General features: G+C 38.5%; 1 protein-coding gene across 2 annotated transcripts in view; it reads right to left on the bottom strand.

Moving 5' to 3' along the window:
- UBAC2 (UBA domain containing 2) overlaps positions 1-17,855 on the bottom strand; it is a 190,279-nt gene that overhangs the window by 93,176 nt on the left and 79,248 nt on the right. The window lies entirely within an intron of this gene.

Genomic DNA, 17,855 nt, shown 5'->3' with positions numbered 1-17,855 from the left:
TCCTACTGAAAAAAAATAAATATATAAAGTCCTACTGAAACATCTGAAGTTCTTAATTTCTTTTTAAATTTCTTTTATTTTTTTCCAATTATTATTAATTTATTTTTGTTACAGATGTTTCTCCCCACCCCAGACTCCCTCCTCCCTATCCTACCCCCTCACCCTCCACCCCCAGCATTGTTGTCTATGTCACTGGTTATGCATACATGCATATAAGTTCTTTGGTTCACCTCATCCATCCTCCTCTCGCCCCTTTAATTTCTCATTGAAGTGAAAAGAAAGACCCTAAATGCTTAATTACATATGTTAGAGCACATGTGTGATTGAAGATAATTACCCTCAAAGACCATGTAATTTAAACTAGACCTATTAAAAGATAGAGCTAATTGCCCAACAAGCCAATTTAAATGTAGATACAGAAATATGTTTTGCTTGGCCCTGGCCAGATTGGCTCAGTGGTTAGAGCGTCGGCCCACAGACCAGAGACTCTGGGTTTGGTTCCCGTTAAGGGCACGTACCTTGGTTGCAATTTGTTCCGGGCCCCGTTTGGAGTTGTGGGTGGCAACCAATCTATGTGTCTCTCTCACATCGATGTTTCTCTCTCTCTCTTCCTCCCTCTCTCCTCTCGCTGTATCTGAAGATAAATGTAAAAATGTCCTCAGGTGAGGATAAAAAAGATAAGAAATATGTTCTGCTTGGAAATAATTTTATATTTCAAGAGGCAAAGGGCAGTGACACCTACCAATCAGTAAAAAGTACCAGGCTATTTTAAAAGGGGAAGCATCGATCTTAAATTAGCCCTTAAAATGGTCTATTGGTCACCTTTTAGCCCACTGTAATTTGTCATTCTTTGGAAAGGTAAAAACATTTGCTCATTGACTATTCAGGTAAGAATGAAAAAATGAAAAGCTGATCTGGTGACAACATGGTCCATTCTTTTGAATCAGGGAGTACTAAATTCACTCATGAGAACTGCTGCTTATGGAAGTCTGTTTCTGTTTTACATTCAACTCTGAAAAACTGATCACTTGAAAGATAATCCCCAAATTTCTTTTCAACTAAAAGCTCCATTAGCTAAGAAGAAACAGTTAACCATTCACTACACGCCACTTCTCGGAGCACTTGACAGGCACTATCTCATTTACCCCTCACTATTTTAAGAGATGGGTACAATTATTATCTCCATTTTACTGATGAAGAAACTAGAGCACCAGGCCCCATGGAGAGGTGGAGCCAGGAATTAAATCCATCTAACCCCAGTGCCTGTAGCCTGACTCAGAGCAGGAGGATGTCACCATGTCCAGAAACATGTCCATTAAGAGATGGCTCTATTACTCTACTTCCTGTGGCCTCTTATGCCTTGGACATCTCCCATCACCACAGTCAGTTCATCTTCTTCCCCCACAGGGACCCCCTCATTTCTCTGCAAGCTCAAGCTTCTTTCTCTCCGTCACCCACACCTGATCATCCTTCTCTCATCCACAGTGACTCTTGCTTGGGTTTTCTCGACTTGCACTCTCTTTGCCCAATAGCACCATCCTAGTCCTGACACTGGCGTCACAAACATATTACTACAACTTCTTTCCACTGACTCCCTCAACTAGAGCCGGACATTTGAGTCTTCCTTTCATTTGTTATATTGGAAGCTAGCAGAATAATAATAATAATAATAATAATAATAATAATAATACTTGCTAACAATTACATGGTACAGTGCTCTAACACTTATATATGTGTGTGTATTTTCTCATTTAAGCCTCACAACTCAGTAATTCTGTGAGGCTCTTACCATTATTATCCCTGTTTTACAGATGAGAAAATTAACGCCCCAAAGTTGATAACTTGCCCAATATCACAAAGCTAGTAAGCGGGGGAGCCAGGCTCTAGATTGTGGCAGTCCAATTCCAGGGTCTGCACTCTTAATCACTATATTAGCTATCTTTAACAAGTAGAATTATATACCCCAGATCCTCAGAAAGTCTTGGAAGAGACACTCACTGCTCACCGGATACCCACTTGAGGGGCATTTGTAACTATTTTTGGCCAATGGGTGGGAGCAAAAGTGACATGTCACTTTTAGTCTGAAGTATTAGAGAGCAGTGAGGAATATTCTATCCTACTCTTCTCTCCTGCCACAGTGACCAGCAATATTCTAGCCAGTGAAACCTTTGTTAGCAAAGGTCCTTGAATGAGTAAATGGAGAATGCTCCACCCTTGTATCCCATCCACCTGTGCTGGCTAAGTAGTGCAAACAAGAAATACACTTATGCAGCAATATTCAACAGATGTGCTGCAAGAATTTTTTTTTCCTTTTTATTGAATTTATTGGGTGACACTGGTTAATAAAATTATACAGGTTTCAGGGTAGACATCATCTGTACACTATATTGTGTGTTCACCACCCCAAGTCAAGTCTCGTCCATACCGTTTAGCTCTACTATACCCTCCCCACTCCCGCAATCACCACACTGTTGTCCGTGTCTGTATTTTTCTTTTTTGCTCAGTACCTCCAACCCCCCCACTTAGTATCCACCACCTGCCAGCTGTCAACCTGCTCTGTATCTGTGAGTCTGTCTCTATTTTGCCTGTTAGCTCATTTTGTTCATTAGATTCCACATATGTGTGAAATCATATGGCTATTTGTCTTTCTCTGACTGGCTTATTTCATTCGGCATAATGCTCTCCAGACCCATCCATGCTGTTGCAAAAGGTATTTCCTTCCTTTTTATAGCCAAGTAGTATTCCATTGTGTAAATGTACCACAGCCTTTTTATCCACTCATCTACTAATGGGCATTTGGGCTGCTTCCCAATCTTGGCTATTGTAAATAATGCTGCAATGAACATAGGGGTACATATATTCTTTCAAATTAGTGTTTCAGTTTTCTTCACATAAGATTCCCAGAAGTAGAATCACTGGGTCAAAAGGCAGTTCTATTTTTAATTTTTTCAGGTAACTCCATACTAGTTTCCACAGTGGCTGTACCAATCTGCATTACCATCAACAGTGCATGAGGGGTTTCCTCTCCACATCCTTGCCAACATTTGTTGTTTGTTGATTTAATGATGATAACCATTCTGAGATGTGTGAGGTGGTATCTCATTGTGATTTTAATTTGCATCTCTCTGATGATTAGTGATGTTGAGCATCTTTTCATGTCTACTGGCTATTTGTATGTCATCTTTGGAGAAGTATCTACTCAGGTCCTTTGTCCCCCCCCCCCCTTTTTTTAAACCTCACCTGAGGATATTTTTTCTATTTATCTTCAGACAGAGTGGGAGAGAGGAAGAGAAGAAGGGAGGGGAGAGGGAGGGGAGAGAGAGGGGGAGAGAGACAGAGAAAGAGAGATAGAGAGAAATAGAGACGTGGGAGAGAAACACCAATTGGCTGCCTCCCGCACAAACCTGACTAGGGCCGGGGACCGAACCACAACTGAGGTACATGCCCTTGACCAGAACTGAACCCATGACTACCTACCAGGGCGCCTTTGCCCACTTTATACGTGGATTATTTAGGGTTTTTTTGGTGTTGAGTTTTATAAGTACTTTATAAATTTTGTATATAACACCTTATCAGATGGATCATTGGTGAGTATGTTCTCTAATTCAGTGAGTTATCTTTTCATTTTGTTGATGGTTTGCTTTGCTGTGCAAAGCATTTTAGTTTGGTGTAGTCCCAATTCTTTATTTTTTCTTTTGTTTCCCTTGCCTGAGGGGATATATGAGAAAAAATATTGCTACAGGAAAAATCCAAGATTTTACTGTTTTCTTCTAAGATTTTTAGGGGTTCAGGTCTAAAATTTTTTAAAAAATTGTTTATTAATTTATTTTTATTACAGATGTTTCTCCTTTTTTTCCCCATTGACACCCTCTCCCCATCTCCCCCCACCCCATACCCAGCTTTGTTGTCCGGGGCCATCGGTTATGGGCACATGCATATAAGTTCTGTGGTTTATCTCTTCCCTCCCCCCACCATCCACTCCTCTGAGGGTTGTCAGTCTGTACCCTTCTTCCAAGTCTCTGGGTCTACCCAAGTCTCTGGGTCTACCCAATTTGTGGAATATAACAAACATGTTATGTTTGTTATATTCCACAAATAAGTGAGATCATATGATATGTCTTTCTCTGCTTGGCTTGTTTCACTTAGGATAATAGTCTCCTGGTCCCTCCATGTCATATCAAAAGATAAGAGATCTTTCTTTCTTATAGCTGCATAGTACTCCATTATGTATATGTACCACACCTTTTTTATCCATTCATCTACTGATGGACATTTGGGTTATTTCCAGATCTTGGCTATGGTAAATAGTGCTGCTATAAAAATGGGGGTACATATATTCTTTCTGATTGGTGTTTCAGGTTTCTTAGGGTATATTCCTAGAAGTGGGATCACTGGATCAAATGGCAATGCAATTTTTAATTTTTTGAGGTAACACCATAGTATTTTCCATAGTGGCTGCACCAGTCTGCAGTCCAATTAGCAGTGTTCTAGAGTCCCCTTTTCTCCACACTCTTGCCAACACTTGCTGTTTGATGATTTGCTGATGGCGGCCATTCTGATAGGTGTGAGGTGATACCTCATTATTGTTTTAATTTGCATCTCTCTGATGATTAGTGATGTTGAGCATTTCTTCATATGTCTCTTGGCCATTTGTATGTCCTGTATGAAGAGGTGTCTATTTAGCTTCTCTGCTCATTTTTTAATGGGGTTCTTTGTCTTGCTTTTGTTGAGTTGTATGAGTACTCTATATATTTTGGAAATTAAGCTCTTATCTGATATATTATTGGCAATTATGCTCTCCCATACAGTGGGTTGCCTTTCCATTTTGACGATTGTATCTTTTGCTATGCAGAAGCTTTTTAGTTTGATGTAGTCCCATGTGTTTTCTCGTTTGTTTCTGTTGCTTTAGGTGATGTATCAGTAAAAATTCTGCTGCGTATGATGTCCGAAATTTTGTTGCCTACATTTTCTTCTAGGATATTTATGGATTCACTAGTCACATTTAAGTCTTTTATCCATTTTGAATTCATTCTTTTTTTTATCCTCACCCGAGGACATTTTTCCATTTTTTTGTACAGATAGAGTGGGAGGAAGAGAGAGAGAGGGAAACATCGATGTGGAAGGGACACATCGAGTGGCTGCCACCCGCACGACCAACCAGGGCCGGGGACAAACTGCAACCGAGGTACATGCCCTTAGCGGGAACCGAACCCAGGGCTCTCCGGACCACAGGTGGACGCTCTAACCGCTGAGCCAAACCGGCCAAGGCTGAATTCATTCTTGTGTATGGTGTAAGTTGATGGTCTAGTTTCATTTTTTGCATGTAGCTGTCCAATTTTCCCAACACCATTTATTACAGAGGCTGTCTTTACTCCATTATATGCTCTTGCCTCCTTTGTCAAATATTAATTGAGCATAATGTCTTGGGTCCATTTCTGGGTTCTCTGTTCTGTTCCACTGGTCTATATGCCTGTTCTTGTGAGTACCAGGCTGTTTTGATTACAGTAGCTTTGTAGTATAACCTGATATCTGGTATTGTGATCCCACTACTTTGTTCTTCTTTTTCAAGACTGCTGTGGCTATTCAGGGTCTTTTTTGCTCCCATATGAACTTTTGAAGAATTTGTTCTAGTTCTGTGAAATATGTCATTGGTATTTTGATGGGGATTGCATTGAATCTATAGATTGCTTTGGGTAGTATAGACATTTTAATGGTGTTGATTCTTCCAATCCATGAACAAGTATGTGCTTCCACTTTTTTATATCTTCCTCTATTTCTTTTTTCAATGTCCTGTAGTTTTCTGCAAATAGGTCTTTACTTCTTTGGTTAAGTTTATTCCGAGGTATCTTAATTTTTTTTACCACAATGGTAAATGAGATTGATTTTTCTTTTTTTTTCTTTTTTCCATCCTCAACTGAGGACATTTTTCCATTTTCTGTTCAGATGGAGTGGGAGGGAGAGAAAGAGAGAGAGAGAGAGAGAAACAGAAACATCGACATGAAAGGGACACATCGAGTGGCTGCCACCCGCATGACCGCAGGGCAGGGACAAACTGCAACCGAGGTATGTGCCCTTAGCGGGAACCGAACCCGGGTCTCTCTGGACCGCAGGCCGACGCTCTAACTGCTGAGCCAAACCGGCCAGGGCTGAGATTGATTTTTTAGTTTCTCTTTCTGTGACTTCATCATTGGTGTATAAGAATGCTGTCGATTTTTTGATGTTAATTTTGTATCCTGCTACTTTGCCAAATTCATTTATTAAGTCTAGTAGATTTTTGATGGAGTCTTTAGGGTTTTCTATGTTTAATATCATGTCATCTGCAAATAATGACAGTTTCACTTCCTCCTTTCCATATTGGATCCCTTTTATTTTTTCTTCATGTCTGATTGCTGTGGCTAAGACTTCCAGTACTATGTTAAATAAGAGTGGTGAAAGTGGGCATCCCTGTCTTGTTCCTGTTCTTAAGAAAAATGCTTTTAGTTTTTGCCCATTGAGTATGATGTTGGCTGTAGGTCTTTCATCTATGGCCCTTATTATGTCGAGATATGATCCCTCTATTCCCACATTGCTGAGTGTTTTTAGCAGAAACGGGTGTTGGATTTTGTCGAATGCTTTTTCAGCATCTATTGATATGATCATGTGGTTTTATTCTTCATTTTGTTTATGTGGTGTATCACTTTATTGATTTGCGAATATTGTACCAGCCTTGTATCCCTGGGATGAATCCCACTTGGTCATGGTGAATAATTTTTTTGATGTATTGCTAGATCCAATTTGCTAGTATTTTGTTCAGGATTTTGGCATCTATGTTCATCAGGGATATTGGCTTGTAGTTTTCTTTCTTTGTAGTCTCTTTTTCTGGTTTTGGAATTAGAATATATGCTGGCCTCATAAAACAAGTTTAGAAGTCTTCCTTCTTCTTGAATTTTTTGAAATAGTTTGAGGAGAATGGGTGTTAGTTCTTCTTTGAATATTCAGTAAAACTCCCCCTTGAAGCCATCCAGGCATGGGCTTTTGTTTGCTGGGAGAGTCTTGATTAGCTCTTCAATTTCCTTAGTTGTTATTGGTCTGTTCAAATTTTCTATCCCTTTCCAGTCCAGTTTCGGGAGACTGTGTGTTTCTAGAAATTTGTCCATTTCGCTTGGATTTTCGAATTTGTTGCCATATAATTGTTCAGAGTAGTTGTTAACGATCTTTTTGTATTTCTGTGGTGTCAGTTGTTACTTCTCCTCTTTCATTTCTGATTTTGTGTATTAGAGTTCTCTCTGTTTGTTTCTTGGTAAGTCTAGCTAAGGGTCCATCAATCTTGCTTATCTTTTAAAAAAACCAGCTCTCTCTTTCATTGATCCTTTGAATTTTTTTTTTTTCTTGGTCTCTATGTCATTTATTTCTGCTCTGATCTTTACTATTTCCTTCCTTCTACTTGCTCTGGGGTTTTCTTTTTGTTTGCTTTCTAGTTCTTTGTGAGGTTAGATGGTCTATTAGAAATTTTTCTTGTTTCTTGATGTAGGCCTGTAGCGCTTGCTATGAACTTCCCTCTCAGAATTGCTTTTGCTGCATCCCATAGATTTTATGTTGTTATGTGTTGATTTTCATTGGTTTCCAGGAAGTTTTAAATTTCTTCCTTGATCTCCTTAGTAACCCATTCATTGTTTAATAACATGCTATTTAGCCTCCATGTGTTCAAATGTCTTTGCATGTTTTTGTTGCAATTGATTTCTAGTTTCATGCCATTGTGAACTGAGAAGATGTTTGATATGATTTCAATCTTCTTGATCTTGTAGAGACTTAGTTTGTGTCCTAACATGTGGTCTGTCTTTGAGAATGTTCCATGTGCATTTGAGAAGTATGTGAATTCTCTAGTTTTGTAATTCTCTGTAGATATCTATTAAATCCATTTGGTCTAGTGCTTCATTTAGAGTCTCTGTTTTCTTGCTAATTTTTTGTCTAGGGGATCTATCCAGTGATGTCAGCAGGGTGTTGAAGTGCCCTGCTATGATTGTATTGCTGTCGATTTCTTTTTTGAAGTCCTCCAGAAGATTTTTAATATATTCTGGTGCTTCTATATTGGGTACAATATGTTTACCAAGGTTATATCTTCCTGTTGGATAGATCCTTTTAATGTTATGTAGTGGCCTTCTTTGTCTTTAGTTATGGCCTTCATTTTGAAATCTATTTTATCAGATATGAGTACTGCTACCCCTCAATTCTAACATTTAAGTCTTTAATCCACTTGGAGTTTATTCTTGTGTATATTGTAAGAAGGTGGTCTAGTTTCAATTTTTTTGCACACATCTGTCCAATATTCCCAACACCACTTACTGAATAGACTATCTTTACCCCCATATATGTTTGTGCTTCCTTTCCAAATACTAATTGACTATAAAGGTGTGGGTTTATTTCTGGATTCTGGATTCTGTTCCATTGATCTGTAATGTCTGTTTTTATGCCAGTACCATGCTGTTTTGATTACTATGGCCTTGTAGTATAGTTTTATATCAGGTAGTATGATTCTTCCAACTCCATTCTTCTTTCAAGAGATCACAAGAATTTTTAGTCAGGGGCACTAATCTATTTTCCCCTAGATTGTCAAATAAAAAAATGACAACAGGCAACACAATAGCCATTTAGTGTGAATAAATCAAAATTATTTTGTTTGGTCAGATCAGCAAAAAATATATTTTTTGGTGTGCCGGAGAATTTTAGTAATTAGTTTATGTGTGCCACGAGATGAAAAAGGTTGAAAATTGTTACATTTATGCATTCAGCCATTGAGATTTCAGGATTAATTTGTGGCTACAACATAAGTTAGCCTTCTGATTAATAAAGTATTTAACCTACTGAGAATGAAACAGACCAGTATGCACAGTGTAAGAAAAGAAAAATACTGATACTATCCAGTTCTCCTGGCAAACAAACGCATCTTCCTTCATAACACTTTCATTGTGTCATTTCATGCTCAAGGATTGAGAATAGTTCCCCATGATCTACCACATAAAGTCCAAGTTCCTCTTCTACACTTTCAAGCCCCTGCAACCCAATTTCCCTCCATTGCCCAACAACTACCATTCAAGTTAGCCTAGTTGGTTTTATCTCTGTCCCATGAATATAACATATATTTGGTCCTCACTGGTTGAATTATTCTGCTTCCTTCATTTATTCTTTACACTCACATCACAAGTGTACCTCTTTTCTTTAATTATTCTTTGACTAGTTAAAGCTACTCATCTTTTTTTCCTCAACTTATTTGGCTGTTATACAGTTTTAACTTTAGAAGTACAACAAAGGAAAAGACACACTGGCCTGGAAACCTGTGGCCTGGTTCTGGTTTGAGGGATAGTCAGTTACATCACTACTGCCCAGTTTTTTAGTCTTTCTAGATTTTAAAAAAAATTAATGCAATAACAGTGTTGTATAATATGTGAGCTCTCTGCCAATGATCATACAGCCTATGGTCTATTATTTCATACATTATTCTTATAGGCCTCAACTGAAAAACATAAGCTCCACTGGGACAGAGATCTTGACTATTCTTTTTATTTTGGGTAGTTCCGAGCACAGCATCTTGCATATAGATAATGCTCAAAAAAATATTTGTTGACGATACGATATGATTTGTGTTATTAAAGTACAATAGATGAGAGGTCTTATTATTGCATGTCATAATGTGTTAGAAAGCAGCAGATAATACATGCTTGGTATTAAAATATTAATCATGGAAAATATATTAAATTGGAAACTCGAATGACATTTAAATCAGTAAAGATTTCTTTTCCAGAGAGAATGTTTATTGAGGAGTACCTCTAGCTTTTCTTCTTCTTCCATATACAAAGAAGCAACATATGACTAAAGTACCTTTATTTAATTATCCCCGGTAATGTATACCCAGATGGTCAAATTTAGAAAAATCTCTGCATCACTGTATTGTTAGAGAGAAGAAACTATATAAAAAAGTAACATACATGGGAAAATATAATACATGATTTTATTTTCAACAGTCTATCTTCCTGAAAACTGTAAAGACTTCTTTTGCTTTATTTGCACACTTACTATGTAGCCTCTCATTGTTAAATAATGCTTTCTGATGTCTTGTCTACTCAATTGAACTGCAAGCACTCATAGGCAGGAATCACATTACTCTATGTTCCACATGATACCTACCACAACTGACCCAAACCAACAACTCAAATAATTCTTGATTGGCTTTTATCAGTTTTCTCAGAGTGTGAGAACATCTATTTTTAGTGTCTATACCTTGTAAAAATGACTTTCCTATGCAGGCTTGAGAAGAAAAACGTGTGTCAGAATGAAACTACAATGAGGCTACAAAAGTTTTAAATCCTGCTCTAAAAAAAGTAACATTTTGATGTGTTCTTACTGCTTGAAGGCAGTAATTCCATTATTTCCCCCTTAAGTCCTAAGTAAAACATCTGTTTTTTAAAAGTATACTTAGTAAAAATATATGGGGTTTAAAAATAAATACAAATTATATTATCATATATCGGTCTACCATATATTATAATTTGAGAGAGTAATGAAAGTATCGCAAATGCTCTCTCATATATTATTGGCTATTTTTCCCCAGTAAGAGAACAAGAGCAAAGCAAAGGTCATGACTTTGAGGGTTACTGGTTTTGCTTAAAGAACAGCTGTTAAGAGGAAGGCATCATCAAAACAGACCCAGAGACATAACACCCACATGCGATAAGAAATCAAATCAGTTCCTGTGTTTAGTCCCAACAATCTGGTACTGGCTCTAACTGAGACACAGCCTATGACTGTGCTTGTACCCACACACTCAGGTCCCTGAAGAGACCCCGGGAGAGACTGGTCAGTCAGAAGCAGGGGCAGGAGCAGGAGCAGGGCTGAGAGATACTGTAGGTCTTGGTTATGTAGAATTTAGGATGGTAAAATGGAAAGAAAAAAGTGCCCCTTTATGGATCTAGTTGTCAAATTATTTGAAGTTTATGTGTTTGACGAAATGCTAAGGTGATGGGTACATGGGTAGTCATTACACTATTCTCTCTGCATTTGTGGATGTTTGAAAATTCCTAATATATTTTAAAAACTGTTGAATGTAGTCTCCAACACATTCCTATACTCTTGTTACATCAGAGACGGAAGCAGAAATTCAGGGACAGATTTACAAAGGACAGAGAGAGATGGTAGTGGATTATCACATGACTACAAGTCTCTGTTTCTAGTCAGTTAGCTGCAACCACCCAAACTATATGAGTAGACAGAAAGGGACACATGTGGCCACACTTATATTCTAAAATCTAAGATCACATGGAAGGGTACTCTCAATAGACCTTCAAGAGTCCTAGTAAGGCCCTGGCCGGTTTGGCTCAGCAGTTAGAGCGTCGGCCTGTGGTCCAGAGAGACCCAGGTTCGGTTCCCGCTAAGGGCATGTACCGCGGCTGCAGTTTGTACCGGCCCTGGTTGGGTTGTGTGAGAGGCAGCCACTCGATGTGTCCCTTTCACGTCGATGTTTCTCTCTCTTTCTCTCTTCCTCCCCCTCTCCCTCCTGCTCTATCTCAAGATAAATGCAAAAAACAAAAGAGTCCTAGTAAGAAATGGTTTTGGTGACAAAATCAACAGCAAAAAACATGTACCAGAAATTTATAACCATATACACACACATGCATAATGCTCCCTGAGTAACCTGATCTCCTAACATAACTACTTCCTTTCCTGTAAATCATGTCCCAGTTCAGATCTAAGTATCTCAGATTTAGGTATACTGTTAAATATATTGTGCATATAAAGTTAAATATAAATGTTATAGTCTTTTGATTACCAGTTATGTCAGCTAAGATTCATTTATAGATAATAGAACCCTCAAGTTATTTTGGGAAAAAAGATTTTACACAGAATTGCTTGCTTATAAAATTGTTGGAAGGGCTAGAAGGGCTGATTCAGGTTGTGCCTCCAGGAAGAGACTCCTGAAAGAAACACATAAGGACTGATTTACCCAGAATACTGCTTCCTCTGTCACATTCAAGACCCTAGGAAATTAGGAAGTCATTAGATCATTTCACCAGAGTCTAGGTTTCAGGAAGGTATCGGAACGTAACCCCCAGAACCCTGCTGGGTCTGTGGAACTAGGCTAGCAAAATTGTATCTACAGCCTTGGCTCACATGAACTCAAACACCATATAAGTACTTCTGATTGGTGGAGGTTAAATCATATCCAGAATTCTACATGCAAGGGAATTAAAAAAAAAAAAAAAAGAACATTCAGTTTTCCAACTTCTGATTTATGTGTAAGCACACAAGGAGGACTCTGGAACAGATAATAAACAAGCCAATCTAAGTATATCCATCATACCACATAAAACATTAAAATACTCTACCAAAAAGGAGGGGAAAATATGTCTAATTTAAAAAAGATGAAGAATAATAGAGATCAAGACCAAATGTAATAGATGAAATTAGAATATAGTTTTTTAGTAGTACATAATAGTAAGGAATTATTCAATAATTTTGTTAAATAAAATAATTTTATGGTTATATAAGAAATGTCATTTTTTTATAGCTTAATTATATACGGAATAAAACCTTATGATGGTGAAAATGCTTCAAAATACTTTAAGTGAAAGTATTTACTTTTTTAGGGGAATAGAAGAAGAAAGGATGATAACAATATTAATTATTAGGATGATAATAATATTAATTATTAAATCTGGTAATAGGGCTCATTATTCTGCTTTTGTGATTAAAATTTTTCATAATAAAAAGCTTTAACAGGTAATGCCAAAAGAAACATGGGAAGTACAAATTATTTTCATCTAATGTTTCATCTTCAAAAAACGAATTCTACCACATTATTAAAATAAGGTTCATCTTCTATAAAATAACTGGCTTATACCCTTTAAAATGTCAAGATCATAAAAGACAAAGACAGAATGAGGACTGTTCCAGATTAAAGAGTAAAGGAACATAACAATGTGAGACATAATTCTGGGATGGACCCTATTTTTTCCTTTTTGCTATAAAATAGGACATTATTTGGACAACTGAAAAATATGAATAAAAAATATATACTGGTGTATTTATGGGTAAAGAAGAATTATATCTACAACTCTCAAATGATTCAGAAAAAATATATGTATATAAATACAAACATAAGTATTTTATATATATGGAGAGAGAACGAGAGAGAATGATAAAGCAAATGCTAACCAAAAAAAGTTAATAATTAGCCCTGGCCGGTTTGGCTCAGCGGTTAGAGCGTCGGCCTGCGGTCCTGAGAGACCCGGGTTCAGTTCCCGCTAAGGGCACGTACCTCGGTTGCAGTTTGTCCCCGGCCCTGGTCGGTTGTGCGGGTGGCAGCCACTCGATGTGTCCCTTTCACGTCGATGTTTCTCTCTCTCTCTCTCTCTCTCTGTTCCTCTCTCTCCCTCCCACTCTACCTGAACAAAAAATGGAAAAATGTCCTCCGGTGAGGATAAAAAAAAAAAAAAAAAAAAAGTTAATAATTAGGTAATTAGGGCATCTGGGTTTAAGGTATAAGGGAATTCTTTATCCTATTCTTATAACTTTTCTATAGCTGAATTATTTCAAAATTTAAAAAAGCGTAAAACATAGTGGCAGCATTTGGAACCTCTAAAGAGAAACAGCAGTTTCTTCTATTGTTATAAATAAAAATTAATAACTAAATAACTGGAATGTCATGTAGACAGTTCTTTTCAGATACCACTCTATAACATATTTTCCCTCAATCTAAAGTTTTTTTTTGCATCATGTGCTTATTTTGTACTCATTTTAGCAGCAAAATTTGAATGCAGTCATTAATGTCTTTGTACACGAACATTTACTTTTAGAAACATCTGCAACATTGCAGGTGAAAATGAATATGGAGTCGCGGATAAAAATCAGGAGGGATACCTCAACTGTGAAGGTCTTCCCCAAGGGGCAACAGGCACCCCAGTTCAGCATTCCAGTGCCAGGAAGAGAAATCTCCGTAACTTCAGGCTGTAAAAAACAGTGGGAATTGAGGCTGAGACTAGTGGAGTCCCAGGCAGTTTCTAAAGAGCCCGAGAACAGACTTATGTGAACTCGCTCCCTCAGGGCTCCTGTGTGGGGAAGCAGCTTGAAAGGTACCAGAGACATACGGGAAAGAACTGAGTTGTTCAGCATCATAGTGAGAGCTAGAGAGGTTGCTTTGTCCCGGACAGACGGACAGACATGCTGGTGGAACCCTCTGTTCCTTTGGTGAATCCTTCTCTCATGCCATAACTGGGACTCCAGAAACCTGGCTCACACTGTTTGCCCTGCCCTGGTGATTCCCTGATACCCTGCCCCACCCAACTTTCAGGCCCACCCAAGCAGTTTCCAGTGGTTTTACCAAAGGAAAGGTCTGTCTGGGCTAATACTCTAGATTTTCCTAAAATCTCTCAAACAAGCAGCATCTGGCCTCAGTGAACCCCATACCTCTTGCCAAACTGCCACAAGCCTGGTACTAGCAGCAGCTGGCCTTGGTTTGTAGCTTGGCCTTGACTGGGTGCCTTAAAGATCAGCACAAGAAGCAGCCATCTGCAGATCACTTTGTAGCTTATGCCTGGTGGCCCCAGTAGAATACAGGCGGTGGCTGACCTTGGCATGTGCCTCCTGGAGGGTCCCAGGCCAACACAATAGGTTTGTGCTGAATCACTCCCTCAGAGGACAGTAAACATATTACTCAAAGAGCCCCTTCCTAGAGCCCCAGGGAGAAGCAACAGCCTCTCCCTCAGGAATTTAACACAGCTCCAAGTCAGAGAAATGCAGACTGAGGCTCATTAACAGCCAACAAGCATCTGCCCCACCCGCTGGAAAACCTCTTACCCTGAACACCTGAGAGATTTTTTCATTCAGTTGAGGGTTACAACCCAAGGCTCCTCAAGTAACTGAGACTACTAGCCTCCAGGAAAAAGCTAGAGGATAATAGAACCTTTCCTGGGCTTGCCCAGGGAAAAAAGACTTGACAGTGGTGTATACCATGGGTCCTTCCACACTCAGCCAAACCCAGTGGAGGGAGCCACAACCAGCAGAACACCAACACCCACAGGGAAAATCTGGCAGGCTCCAAAACCCACTGAGATAGCCAAAACGGTGAAACAAAGAAACTAATCCCAAATGAAAGAACAAGAGAACTCTACTGGAGAAGATACAAATGAAATGCAGATAAGCAAGTTATCAGAGGTAGAGTTCAGAGTGATGATAATGAGGAAGATCAACAGCATGAGTAAAGACACAGAAACTTTGAAAACCAACCAACTGGAAATCAAGAATGACATAGAAGAAATAAAGAACACACTGGAAGGAATAACCAGCAGAGTAGAGGAAGTCAAGGGCCAGATCAGTGAATTAGAACACAGGGTAGAAAAAAATCACCCAATAAGAGAACCAAAAGGAAAAAAACAATTAAAAAGCAGAAAGACAGCTTAAGAGAACTGTGGGACAACATGAAATGTAGCAACATCCACATAATAGGAGTTCCAGAAAAAGAAAATGAGGAAGGGTTAGAGAATATATTTGAAGAAACAGTGACAGAAAACTTCCCAAACTTGGTGCAGGAAAAAGGCATTCAAGTTTAAGAAGCACAGAGAGCCCCAAGTAAGAAGAACCCAAACAGGCCCACACCAAGACACATAATAATTAAAATGCCAAAAGTTAGACAAAGAGAATCCTAAAGGCAGCAAGATATAAGCAACAGGTTATCTACAAAGGAAACCCGATAAGGCTATCAGCTGAATTCTCAACAGAAACACTACAGGCCAGAAGAGAACGGCATGAAGTAATCCAGGTAATGAAAAACAAGGTTCTGAATCCAAGACTACTCTATCCAACAAGACTATCATTCAAAATAGAAGGCGAAATAAAGAGATTCCCAGCCAAAAAGAAAGGCTAAGGGAATATATTAGCACCAAACCAGCACTGCAAGAAATGTTAAAAGGACTACTGTAATTAGTAGAAGAAATAGGAAGAAACATATAACCACACTAAACAAAAATGGCAATAAATAAGTACATATGAATAACCTTAAATGTAAATGAACTGAACGCTCCGATTAAAAGACAAAGAGTAGATTTGGCCAGTTGCTCAATGGTTAGTGCATCGGCCCCCCGACCACAGAGTCCCGGGTTTGGTTCCCGCTAAGGGCACGTACCTCAGTTGCAGTTTGTCCCCGCTCCGGTTGGGGTCGGGTGGGTGGCAACCACTAGATGTGTCTTTCTCACATCGATGTTTCTCTCTCTCCCTCCCTCTCTCCCTCTCCTGCTCCATCTGAAGATAAATGCAAAAATGTCCTTAGGTGAGGATTAAAAAAAAAAAAAAAAAGACAAAGAGTAGCTCTCGCAGGTTTTGCTCAGTGTTTAGAGCCTTGGCCCACGGACCAAAGAGTCATGGGTTTGATTCTGGTCAGGGGCATGTACCTTGGTTGCAGTTTGTCCCAGGCCCTGGTCGGGTCATTCAGGAGGCAACCAGTTGATATGTCTCTCTGGCAATGATGTTTCTCTCTCTCTCTCCCTCCCCCTCGCTCCTTCCCTCCCACTTTACCTGATGATAAATAGAAAAAATATCCTCTGGTGAGGATAGAAAAAAAAGAGACACAGAGTGGCTGATTGAATAAGAAAGCATGACTCACATATATGTTGTTTAAAAGAGACCCACCTCACAACAAAAGACTCACACAGGTTGATAGTGAAAGGAGGGAAAAAAATCTTCCAAGCAAATGGATAGGAAAAAAGAGCTGGGATAGCAATACTCATATCCAATAAAACAGACTTCAAATTGAAGGCCATAACTAGAGACAAAGAAGGTCACTACATAATATTGAAAGGATCTATCCAACAGAAAGATATAACCTTGGTAAATATATAAGTGCACCAAAATATATTTAAAAACTTCTGGAGGACTTCAAAGGAGAAATCAATAGCAATACAACCATATCAGGGGACTTCAACACCCTGCTGATATCACTCAATAGATTCTGTAGACAAAAAATTAACAAGAAAACAGAGCCTCTAAATGATACACTAGATCAAATGGATTTAATAGATATCTAGAGAATTACACCCCAAATTTGGAGAATGTACATTCTTCTCAAGTGCACATGGAACATTCTCAAAGACAGACCACATGTTAGGACACAAACTAAGTCTCTACAAGTTCAAGAAGTTTGAAGTCATATCAAGCATCTTCTCAGATCACAATGGCATGAACCAAGAAATCAATTACAGCAAAAACATTTAAACACATGGGGGCTAAATAGCATGTTCTGTAAACAATAAATGGGTTACCAAGGAGATCAAGGAAAAACATTTTTAAATTCCTGGGGACCAATGAAAATGAATATAGAACAACACAAAATCCAAGGAACACAGCAAAAGCAATCCTGAGAGGGATGTTCATAGCACTACAGGCCTACCTCAAGAAACAAGAAAAATTCCTAATTGACTATCTAACCTCACAACTTAAAGAACTAAAAAGCAAACAAAAAGAAAGGAATAGTAAAGATCAGAGCAGAAATAAACAACATAAAAACTAAAAAAACAATTCAAAAGATCAATGAAACAAACAGCTGGTTATTCGAAAATATAAACAAGATTGATGGACCCCTAGCTAGACTCACCAAGAAACAAAGAGAGAGGACCCAAATACACAAAATCAGACACAAAAGAGAAGTAACAACTAACACCAAAGAAATACAAAGGGTAGTTAACAAATACTATGAACAATTATATGGCAACAAATTGGAAAATCTAGGTGAAATGGACAAATTTCTAGAAACACCCAGTCTCCCAAAACTGAACCAGGAAGAGATAGAAAACTTGAACAGACCAATAACTACTAAGGAAAATGAATATATAATA

Source organism: Molossus molossus, unplaced genomic scaffold, assembly GCF_014108415.1.
Source record: "Molossus molossus isolate mMolMol1 unplaced genomic scaffold, mMolMol1.p scaffold_m16_p_9, whole genome shotgun sequence".
Taxonomy (NCBI): domain Eukaryota; kingdom Metazoa; phylum Chordata; class Mammalia; order Chiroptera; family Molossidae; genus Molossus; species Molossus molossus.
Note: the sequence above shows the minus strand (reverse complement) of the source record. Positions and strands in the feature narration are given on the sequence as shown.